Below are 12,074 nucleotides of genomic sequence, written 5' to 3'. Positions count from 1 at the left end.
TGAATAGCTCACTTCATATGTCTCTATCTGCACTAGGATTACTGTGAACTGTAAGTTTATGGTATATATTGGTGGTGGGTAAGTTTACATGTGTGCCTCTCTTATTTATTATAGTACTTTTTTTTGCATATCCTTATATTTCTACTGGGTTTCTTCCTGCTGTTGTATTTGTTGTGTTTCTGATGTAAGTAGAGCTTTCCAATTTGTTTTACTTTATGTACTTTTTTATATCCCACTTATTTTTATTTAATTTAATTTTTTTATTAATTTAATCTATCTTACTTCTGTAAACTGTCATTCATATGGTATGAGACTGAGTATCGAAATTTCGTGCAGTAATACATACTTTTTCCTCTGTGTTGATTTGTATGACAATACAGTTTAATTTGGCTTTGACTTTCGTACTTTTCCTTTATATTTATCTGCATATGCTGATATTTTTAGTGTATTATTTGTGATAATGCATGATAGAATCTGATCTATTCTAATACTGCGCATTACTTTTATCATGTCTGTCTTTCTGAATATTGTTGTTGATCTGTTCCCTGTTCTATACCATTCTAACAGTGACACCTCTTGTCTCAATTGCTTTATAATTTTCTCTATTCGATACTTCCATGATGGGATTTGATTTCTCTCCTCCTTTTCCCTTACTGCCCTGTGTTTTTGTGGTAAGGCTTTATCTGTTATTAATTTAGCTGCACAGTGATATGTCCTATTTAATTCTGTTATATCAAATTAATCTCTATGAACAGTCCTAATTACTGTATTCATTTGTTTTATCAAGATTTTAACTTTTTGGATTTTATTGACTTTCTTTCATTGATCTTAATATATCTGTCCATTTCTATTAAATTAAGAAACTCTTCTCTTAGATCATTTTCTTCTAAACTGAGGACACATTCTTTTTTCTCCATTTCCTGTACTCATTCTACAGAAAGCTCCAAAGCATCTTCCTGTGCCACATTTTCAGTTTCATCTTGTGTTATCCTTGCTCTTTCATATGGAAACTTACTAGCCTATCACTCCACAACAATGACTGTGTCAGAGTTTCCAGAATTTCCTGTTTCTTCTCTTGCTGTGCAACTCCAGCTGAACTTTTGTACTGGCTTCCTGAGGAAGGCTTCAAAGTATCTTCATATGGCAACTGATCAGAAGTTTCCTGCTCCACTGGTTTCTCCTTAATTTGAGGATTCATTGCTCTGTCCTGCTCTAATCTTATCAATATAAGATTTTATACAGCAAATCCTTCGCCTTGCAGGTAATCCATAACCTCAGTTTCTGTTTCTTTAACTTCTCGGTTACTAATCCTCTTTTCTACTTTTCTTCTTTGTTTTCTTATTTTTTTGTATTGCATTGTAAAATTTTCCATATCCAGATGCATTTACCTATATTTCTCTCCAAATATCTTTGGTGCTGCTTTTTTGTATTGATTAGTTTTGCTTTTTCCTTTGCATAAACACTACACTATATTAAATCTCTTTTTCTTTCCCATGTCCATATTTTTCTTCAGATGTTTCCTACTCCTCCTGTTTCTCCTTACTTGGGCTACTAGTTGTTCTGTCTTGCTGGGATATAACCTGTGTTGGACTTTCTACACTAAATCCTTCACTTCGCAGGTATCCCATAATTTCTAACTTCTAATAATCTTCTGTTCTACATTCCCTCTTTGTGATCTTATTTTTTTCTATTGTGAAATTTTCCATATCTGGATGCCTTTGCTTGTATTTCTCTTCAAATATCTTTGGGGCTGCTTTTTTGTATTCTGTTGTATCTGTTGTGTCTGTTGTTGTTGTTGTATCTGTTGTATTAATGAACACAAATTTGTATTTGAAGGTTCTGACAGTTTTTTTTTCTCTAATTTCTTTCTTAATCTTTTTGTGTATCCTCTGTCTGGAAATTATGGGCTTCTTGCATAATAGTAACAATACATACTTTCTTTCTTATCCTCAATAGTCCGCTCTGTCGTCTTTATGGCTCTTTTCTGGCCTACCAATTTTTGTGATTTTTGTAGACTGCTGCTTCCTTCTACAACAAGGGGGCCATCCTCACCATGGGCCTGGCTTGGTCCCATTGTAGGAATGTTTCTGTATCTTGAGGATTCTACACTGTCATTTTTTTCCATTCCTGGCACCATTGCGATTACCAGGATTGGGCACTTTTTTATCCTGGGTCTTGTGCACCCAGAAATCTTGTTTAGTTTTTAATGTACTACTTTCCATGATATATGTTATATAAAATACAGTGTGTATATCATTGTCGTCTTGGTGAGATTTTGTGAAAAATGGGGTCCACCTCATGAAGGTACTCACCAAGACTTGAGGATGAATTCAGTTCCAGAAATACCATTCTCCTTTGCTTGCTGATTTCCTGTGTGAAAGAGCTTATGTTCCCGTATAGCCCTTTAAGACATTTGCGTTCCTCTATTTTGAGCTTTTTAAAAATTCCAAGAGTCAAACTGCAATACCCTGGCATGCATGCCTTTTGTCATCATAGGATCAGAAGAGCTAGAAGGCAACTGAGCCTTGTGGCCAGTTCCACCTTGCCAGTACCCACCCTTAGTTCTTGCCTGTCATTTCAAGGAGGGCCAGGCCAGTTATACCATGGATAAATTTATGAACACCCACCAAGCTGCCCAGCTACTTTTTAAAGGCAGACAGTATGTCACACTACTTAACTTGGAAATGGAGTTTGTTCCAGAGAAGGGGTAGTGCTGCACATTAAATATATCCCTTCTCTTAGTATCATTTATTTGTTGAAGTACATTTAGATCTCTGTCTGTAGAGTTAGCTGAGCTGTTTGATTTATTGAGGTATAAGTGTTATTGGATTACTAGATCCCTTTTAACCACATAAAGATCCAATGTCTCTTCTAAAGAATCTATATGAAGCTGAATCTAGGGATGAAGCCTCTAGCCTTTCTTGTTCAGATCTTTTAGGACCGTGACCTTTTTAGCTACAGATCTTTGGGGTTTTTCCAGTTGCTTGACATGGTTAGTAAGGCAATTCACCAAGGGGTATTGTATTCAGTGATGTGTCCAATGAAAGTAGAGTACAAGCAGGTGAAGACTTCTTTTGATGTGGGTGAACTACATTTTGCTTATGAGCTATGCAAGTCGAAAGGATCTCCTAACCATTATTACAACATGATGGTCAAATGTAAGGGAACTGTACAGTCCACCCACATGCCAGCATTTCTCAAGACCTTTTCATTTTGACGTGGTGTGTTATCTGTGCTATAAAATGAAGCTGGGGGTGCACTTTTTGCCTTTGAGCTTGATCCCCTTTTTATTACACCAGCTATTGACAAGTATTACGTATTATCGCAACCAGACTTTTTGCGATAATACCGCTTGCTTCCCGGTGTGTGAATGTAACCAGAAATGTGTGCAGAATCATACTGGCAATGTTAACTTTATGAAAAAACATTGTTTAGGTAGGAAGAACAGTATACAATTTAACAAATGACTGTTTGTTTGAAGCTATGCCATTTCCCGACATCATGTCACTCATAATACATTTTCTGCACCAGTTATGTGTACTTATCTTAAGCCGGTAAATGTTGTCAAAGTTAAACTTGACATTTGGAAAGATGATTTGTGTAGATATTAACTGGTAGTGAACTGAACCCAAAAAATAAGCTGTATATACACAATGCGTTTGTGGGATTTGCCAAGGACAGAAAAGGAGTCAATAGCACTATATCTTTGAGTAAAGAATGCTGTTCTGGACATTCAATGAGATTGTACTAGAGAAAGCAAATCTTTTGGAAATGCAATACAGAGAAATGTTACCAACATATAGGAGGTCGAGTTGGCAATTTCTTTGAAGGCAGTAGAATTAATTTTACCACTGTTGTCCGTTTCATTTATTGTTGGTTTAAGTAGATGACATCAATAAGTTTCTGTCAGGAAGAAGTGGATATGGCTGACAAGACTGTCATAGACTGTAGTAACTATTTACATGATGTCTGTGTCTTACAAATGGAGAAAAAGGACAAGAAACAAATCTGAGGGCCAGGGTGTATTGTGGAAATAGACAAAACTCTCTTTACTTGTCATAAAAGTAATGCTGGTTGTATTCCCCCTCAACAATGGGTATTTGGAGGGATATGTAGGGTGATAAGAGAGACATTTCTTGTAAAAGTCGCCAATAGAACAGCTGCAACATTATTTAGCAAAATCAAAGAGTACATAAAAGAGGGCACTACTATTTACTCAGATTCATGGCGGGCATATCAAACACAACAACTAGAAGCTGGTTTTACTCATGAGAAAGTAAACCATAATTATAACTTTGTAGATCCAGATACAGGAGTGCACACACAGCACAAAGAGAATGTGGGGATCTGTTAAGTGAAGAAACAAAAAACAGAGAGGGACTGCAAGACACCATTTGGACTCTTACCTAATTGAATATATCTGGCAAGAAACAAAGCTTGCACAGAAGAAAGACTGCATTGATGCAATGCTGACAGCAATTGCAGACAATTTCCCCACACACACAAAAAGTGTAAACCAGCGACTGAACAATCCATAAGTATGCTTCCCTAAAACATCCTGAAAACATCCACAAATATGCTGCCCAAAACATCTAGAAAACATCCACAAGTATGCTGTCCAAAACATCCAGAAAACATTTCAAGAGTAACTACTATCCATCTGAAAAGAAAAAATAATCCGGTACTTTCAAATACTCCATACATGGTTATCATAGTACCACCTAACACCACATGTAATATTAAGTTTAGCCTCCATTGTACAACAACTTTATCTCTTTGTTATTCTCTTTAACTTAAATTCTTTTCAAATGTTTGTAAAATAAAGACAGTAATTTACCCCCAAAATTTGCTGCTCTTGATGTCTTATTCTCTGAAAAATGTATTGTCAACTTTGTAATAATCCTTCTTGCAGTACAGCAGCAGTTCAAACAAACATTTCCCGGGCGTCTTCATTTCATTTCCTACAGTACGACAGCAATGTAACCAATTTTGACTTACACAAGGGATGCACATTTCCGCTTTAATTTAGCTTATAAATTTGGGACAAACTAAGTTGTATCCACAAAAAACATCAAATTCAACCTTAAGTTTACTCCCACAATCCATTTTTGGGCCAACAAGCGTATTACCGCAACCGCGAAAATCTGGTTGTGATAATACGTAAGTGCCAGCTCATGTATGTCAGAGGGTGACTTAGCAACTTCCAACTTACAATAATCCACAAACTTGGTTAACCAAAGACCCTTACTTCATAAGTGGAGAGCTGAGAAGTAGATGCTTAACAGCAAAGATCCCACCATAGATCCCTGAGGAACTCCACTGGTCATCTTCATGTTCTCAGATGATGCAAACAAGGTCTTACTGTATGAGTCCTGTCTATCCACTTAATCACATACAGATCAGTTTGGAGCTCCTTCAACATGCTTATGTTGCATTATGTTGTTGGTATAGGTTCCCCCGTTAATCAGTGGGTAGTCAAATCATGTAGGATAACACTGTTCTTCCACAGTATTTTGGAATATTGTGTAATTTTCTGGAGACATGAAGGGGGTTCTATAGCATGCTATGAACTGATAGCTGATCTTATTTAGTGTGATTTGAATATCTATATAATACTCTGTTCCTCTGGGACTGGTGGTTGAAAAAGTCTGCCATGCTGGCTAAATTCAAAAGGTCAGTAAGGGCCTCCATTTGTTACCTATCATTGTAATCTAATTTTAATTTTTTTTCATTAGTTTTAATTCTAAACAAAATCTGTTTGTCATATTTTGTGTTTAACAGTACTTAGTTTCAGTTGGCGCTTAAATAAATTTGAATCTGAATATGAATTATCTGTTGCATGTACTACACAATCTGTTTAGCCCAGCTGTCACAGAGGTAACTAGTTTGGCATAGTAAAACCTCCAGTTCACTTTTTTAGCACAGATATAATTGATTCATTGCAGTATGGTTTCTTTAGCAGAAAGCAGAAAGTGGAATGCATGTATGTGTGGAAACTGTGTCATATGGGTATTCATGTAAATGCAACCTAATAAGAATCAGAATTCCTATTCTCCTTCCTGTTTCTTTTACTTCACTCTGAAGTAAGACAGTAAGTGATAGCAGCCATCCCTAGATATATGGCATGCATCGTTAATACATGCACTTAATGATTTGCATCACTTATTTTTGTACTGGTATTAGACTGTTGTACATTGTGTCAGATGTTACTGTATGATGATATTCTCTTCTCATGAGTCAACCTAGTTAGCACTGCTGTTTTCATGTATCATAAAATAAGACCATTAATTATACAGTATCATATAAACCTCATAGGAAAATTAATGAGCATCTCTGGTCCATGGAGAAAAAAAACATAACTAAATCAGGGATACTTTTTTCTCTGAAGAGTACTCTTCTTATTTTTGCCACCATTTATATACCCTGAATATCTTTATATACATATATATATATATATATATATATATATATATATATATATATATATAGTTTCACTTCATAATCTCGAAATGCTGAAATCTCGAATTTCAGCTTTCTGAGACCATGAAGCTGAAAATGCAGAATGCCGAAAGTGTATGTTATGTGAAGTGTATGGGTGGTATGGTGCCTGGAATTGAAGGTGAGTGAGTGTATGTGTGTGTGTTTGTACATTGTATGTGTGGGTAAGGGTAGGGAGGTCTAAGTGTGAGTGTTGGATTTGTTGATGTTTGTGTATGTGTGATGTGTATTTGTGTGCGAGTGTAGAATGCTGTGGTGTGATTTCTTTTTTTTTTTTTTTAATGTGCAATCTCAGAGTTGGTATATATAAGTAGGGGGGTGCAGGGTGGCTTGCCCCCCTGCTTACATGTAGTGTAGGGTTGTGTGGTTTGTGTGCTGTGGATAAAATGGTATGTGTGTTATGTGGTATATGGTGTATGTATGTTTGTGATTGTGTGATTCGTGATTGTGGGTTTCGGGATTGTGAATGGTTCGGCTTTATAGTTTCGAAATGCTGAAATTCGAGATTTCAGCAATTCGAGATTATGAAGTGAAACCATATATATATATATATATATATATATATATATATATATATGGGATCCCTACTAAATCCCGAATGTTCACAATCTCGAAGACCGGAATCCCGAGACGAGAATCTCGAATGCCGGCAATACCGAAAATACACATTCCCGAAACTCATAATCTTGATGTAAAACATCCACAAAGTTAAACACATAGGAAGTAATCTGTAACAGTCCCCTGATATAAAAGGAGTAGTATACTGTCACTTACTTCACACATCCACAAAACATAATCCATACGAACTACCTCTGATAGCTCCCTGCTATAAAAGGAGTAGTACACATTTAATTAGATTTCAGCTTTGGCTAGGAAATATTACCGTGTGGATGGATTGCGTGACAGACTGGCTGCTGGTTATCCTTCAACTCCTAAGCACCGTAAACTTATTGCTAGACAATAATTTTCACTTGCTGCTATATAATCAAAAGGAGTATACGTGCATGGTATTCGTCCATGCAATAGTGTGGGTGCTGAAAATCATTTACAAAAGTCAAACGCTGTTTAACATGTTTTAATGAGCACTTGCAACGTTAATGGGTTTTTAAAATTAGGGATCTTCAGTTATGAATGGGATTACGTTTGTCAAAGTAGAAACTGTATTTATAAAAATACTGTAGAGTCATGTGATGCCTACTTCCGGAAGTGTCAAGTTCATTTATATGCTGTAAAATGCTGGATTTATATGCTTTCTACTGCTGGTGTTACATATACTGAAAACTGCAAGTCTGGAGTGTGTTTATGTTTAAATTTACACACTTTGTTGTCTGGGATGCTGAATTTTAATGGCAGCAAAAGTATTTCATAACGTTTTTACGGTGATGATGTAAATGTACTGATTTCCAGTATTTCAGGCAGTCGGTATTACCATATTCGGGATTGTGAACGTTCGATATTACCGGCATTCGGGATTCTCGTCTCGGGATTCCGGTCTTCGAGATTGTGAACATTCGGGATTTAGTAGTGATCCCATATATATATATATATATATATATATATATATATATATATATATATATATATATAAATTAATCCAACATATATATATATAAATGAATCCAACACACAGTTTTAACTTTATAATCCTTTCCATTCAGCAACTAATGGTACTACAAGAAATTAGAATGAAAGTGGAATAAAAAAAGGAAATTCCCATAATGTCAGGTGAAAAGAAAATAAAACTGATGGGAAGAAAATTCAAAGCTGTCATGAGGAAGTATTAATTTATAGAAAGGATGGTGGTGGAATGGAATTTTTGGCTAGTGAAATAAAGAGTAATAAGTGTTGATGGAATCAGGCATAAATGGGGATATGATGATTGTTGGATAAGTCTTACAGACATTACTGTGGTTGAAAGAAAACTGCTGCAGATTGCTTAAAACTTAGAAAGGCAGGATGTCTCATGTTTAGGTATGTCTTTTTGCTGTTTTCATTTACACCTGCATTAGGCATTTGAAACCATAGTAGATGAAAATTGTAGATGTGGAGTAAAAATATTAATACCATTTTGTCTTTGTTGTGAATGTCCCATCTCCTGGCATGTAATTCCTACTGCATCCATGTCATTTTTTTTAAGAGTATTTTCATAAGAACTTGCATTTTTCATGCATTTACACACACAAACACATGTGTGCGCACACACACACACACACACACACACACACACACACACACAAAATCTAGTATGATCAATTACAGCATTATATGCAACTCAGGAAAAGTGGTGTTCCAACAGTGAAACTACTGACTACTTTTTTAGGTGGTGGGATGGAACTTTAGTACATAACTTACACTATGTCCATTTCAGTTTTGGGCATCTGGAACTTGGATCTTTGTATAGAAGAACATACATTTCAGTTATCTCAGCATTTGTAATGCAAAAATATACAAGTCAGACTAATATTTCATATAAACGTTGTAGAGCTTAATTCATGTTTGACAAAATACATGGACTGAGGTGAATGTTGCCTGAGATGGATGTGAATACTTTACCCTTGATCTCTGTAGACATGTTGGAATAAATAATGTTAGACAGCTGTTTGTACTGAAGACTTAAAAAGGAAACATCAGAATGCATTTTTGGGTACTCCTGTCTAGATAAACTTTAGACTTTGAATTTTCAAGTATTTGTAGACTAATATCCCTGTCTATCAAGACAAAAGTTTCACTTTTCTTCAAGAGAACATACCCCTGCAGATAAGAACGTTTTGCAAATGCAGCCATTTGCTTATCAGTTGTCTTGGTTGTAAAGCTTCAGTAGCTTTTTGTATAACCATTTTAAGGTCCTTGGGAGAAATGAAATCACAGATTGGAAGAGGCTTTTATGGTCATGTAATTTCTCATTAATTCATTAAGTTTTTTTGTTGCCAGATTAATGTCTTCCCAAAATATTGGCCACTGTTTTGAAATCATTTTAACTTTAACATAAAACTAAAACTAAAAGCACTTCATTTTCTTTTCTGAAATAATGTTATGCTCTGACAAGGTTAAGAAAGAGATAATGACAGAAAAATATCCCATTAATTCAGCCCGCTGAAGAACAATATTTCTGTATCAGTCAGCAGTTGCTGGGATTGCATGAAATTGTTCTGCAGAAGGCCTTAAATAGATTTTTCTGAAGAAAGTAAATGGTGCTTTTGGCAAAGACGTTCAAAGAAGTGCAGGTAAATATTTGACCAAGCATGCAACTTTGCAAGCAAATTTTATTTTAAAACATTTTCTCACACCTCTGCTCTACATGCAACCTCAGTGCAAGGAAAGAGGAGGGGGGAGAGATGAGGGTATGAAGCTTAAGATAGTTTTGTTGGGGCCCATATTTTGGAATAATATCCTAAAAGGAACTGAATGTTTTACCTTGTTGACACTTTTAAGAACAGTCTTCTTGCATAAATCCTATTTCATTGTTGACCGGTTATGATGAGAGCAGCTTCAGTGTGTGAATGAGAGCATATGAGAGTGAAAGACTAAGGCAGAGAAAAGAAAATGAATGAATGGAGAGCAAATGAACAGGAAAAGAAAAATGCGGATGAAAGGAGTGACTTAAGCTTTAAGTTCTCAGTTCATCTTTGGACATCAAAAAACAAAGGATTATATATGCTGGAAGAATTCCTTAATGTCTAGTTTGAAATATTGTTATTTAGGTGTAGAAACATAGCTCCTGTCAAGCAAATCTTCTGTTTTTGTATTGAGAATCATAATGCATCTTCTGCCTTAAACATGACCAGTGCACTGTCACTCTTGCTCCTAATCATGTTCAGTTTGTACCACTGCTGCTTTACCAGTGTTCTTTGGCTGAAGTGTGCATTGTTACTGATGTCCTTAATTTATATCCTAAATATTCTCCATTCACTGTTTTTATTGGTTATATATATTACACCTATCTGTCCTTTTCTTCTTTTTTTTTTTTTTGTATGATGTCATCCCACTCTTTTTTGCTGCCAACAGTTAAATCATTTAGTTTTCTAGCTTCTGTCATTAGATTATGGGTAAGATTTTGAAAGAATACCTTAACCCATACATCAGAGCTGTGCTAAATGTTGCAAACACATTATGCATTTTATAGTACTTAATACAGTATTAATTTAAAAAAAAAATCACCCTGGAGTAGTGTGACATACTGGACGATCCCTTTATGCCACTCATGAATCACAGCACTGAAGTGCTGGGTTACGCAAAGTATAATTCTGCACTTTAGATGCAGCTAGTGAATATGCTGTATGAATAATTGACTTTGCATACCTCTGAAATACAATGGTGCAGTGTGTTTTGTGAAGCCCCTGCAGTATGCAAGACAAGTTACATAGTGAAACATTTAGAGGGGTCCAGGCAAGGTACTGAGTTTGACAAAGGGAGATACTGCCAGCATTGCTATCTAGAATTTTGTAAATAATTATATGTCATTTGTGACTATCAACGTATAACATATTAGACCTGTATATTATGTGTATATCTAACTTGTTTGTACAGACGTGTGTTGAAAAGAATTTTGCAAAATACTTGAAATGTATCAACAGTCTGCCCTACTGGAAGAGAACAGAAATGTACATGCACTATTGTAACTGTTTAAATGTATATATTTTAACAGTGGAAACTGGAACACAGGAGGTTAACTTCAGTCCAGCAAAACTTCAGAAAAATAGCTGAAATTAAATTACTTTATGGCAACAAGAGACAGGATGTCTATACTAGGGAGTTTTCTGTATTGTCTTTAAGGTGAAACAATTACTAGTTTTGAAATATGAAGGAATGGAATTGTTTTATGACTTCCAGCATCTGCCAAAGATCTGAGGTCTATGTATTTTCACAGGTAGGTGCTAAATACTGCTAGCTTCCAGCAGTTTTACCTGGGACTGAGTCAGATGACAAGAAATGATGTAATTCTGCAATCTATCCCAGCAGTAATATTTGAGATATTGATTAAAGAAGTTTCTTAGAGAGAGACACAGCATTCTGTATTCTGTGTTGGACCTGGCAACAACAAGAAACATTCACATCTGCCTTGCTCTTAAGTATGTTAACTAGGGGTATAGTAGTTCTCTTAGATTTAGTCAGGAATATAGTGACGCATAGTTTAGATGTTTTTCTTTATTTATTTGAGACTGTCCTGCAATATTGTTTTAAATATTTCCTGTGGTTTTGAACTCTGATGTCACTGTGAATATATACTGAGTATTTTTTTGTTCATTATTTATTATTAAATATATTTAAACATTTCATTGTAGCTGATTTTTGTAGAGATATTTAAGTTCCAGGAGTACTTGCATATTTCTGTGGTTGTAGGCCACTCCTAATAGCCTTGCTCTTGGTCAAAGTACCATTTGTATTAATAGTAACATTGCACAGTAAAATTGGGCACCCATTGTTAATGGCCTTAAAGTAGCTGATAAGGAGTTGGCTGGTGGTAGTGATAACTACCTTATAGTCTGGGCAAAAGGGGGCATAGCTAGTAAGCCTTTGCCAGCGTTTCCCAGGTGTGTGTGTGTGTGTGTGTGTGTGTGTGTGTGTGTGTGTGTGTG

This window comes from Protopterus annectens, chromosome 13.part0, assembly GCF_019279795.1.
Source record: "Protopterus annectens isolate FY-2018-M chromosome 13.part0, PAN1.0, whole genome shotgun sequence".
NCBI lineage: Eukaryota > Metazoa > Chordata > Ceratodontiformes > Protopteridae > Protopterus > Protopterus annectens.
This window is presented reverse-complemented; position numbering follows the sequence as displayed.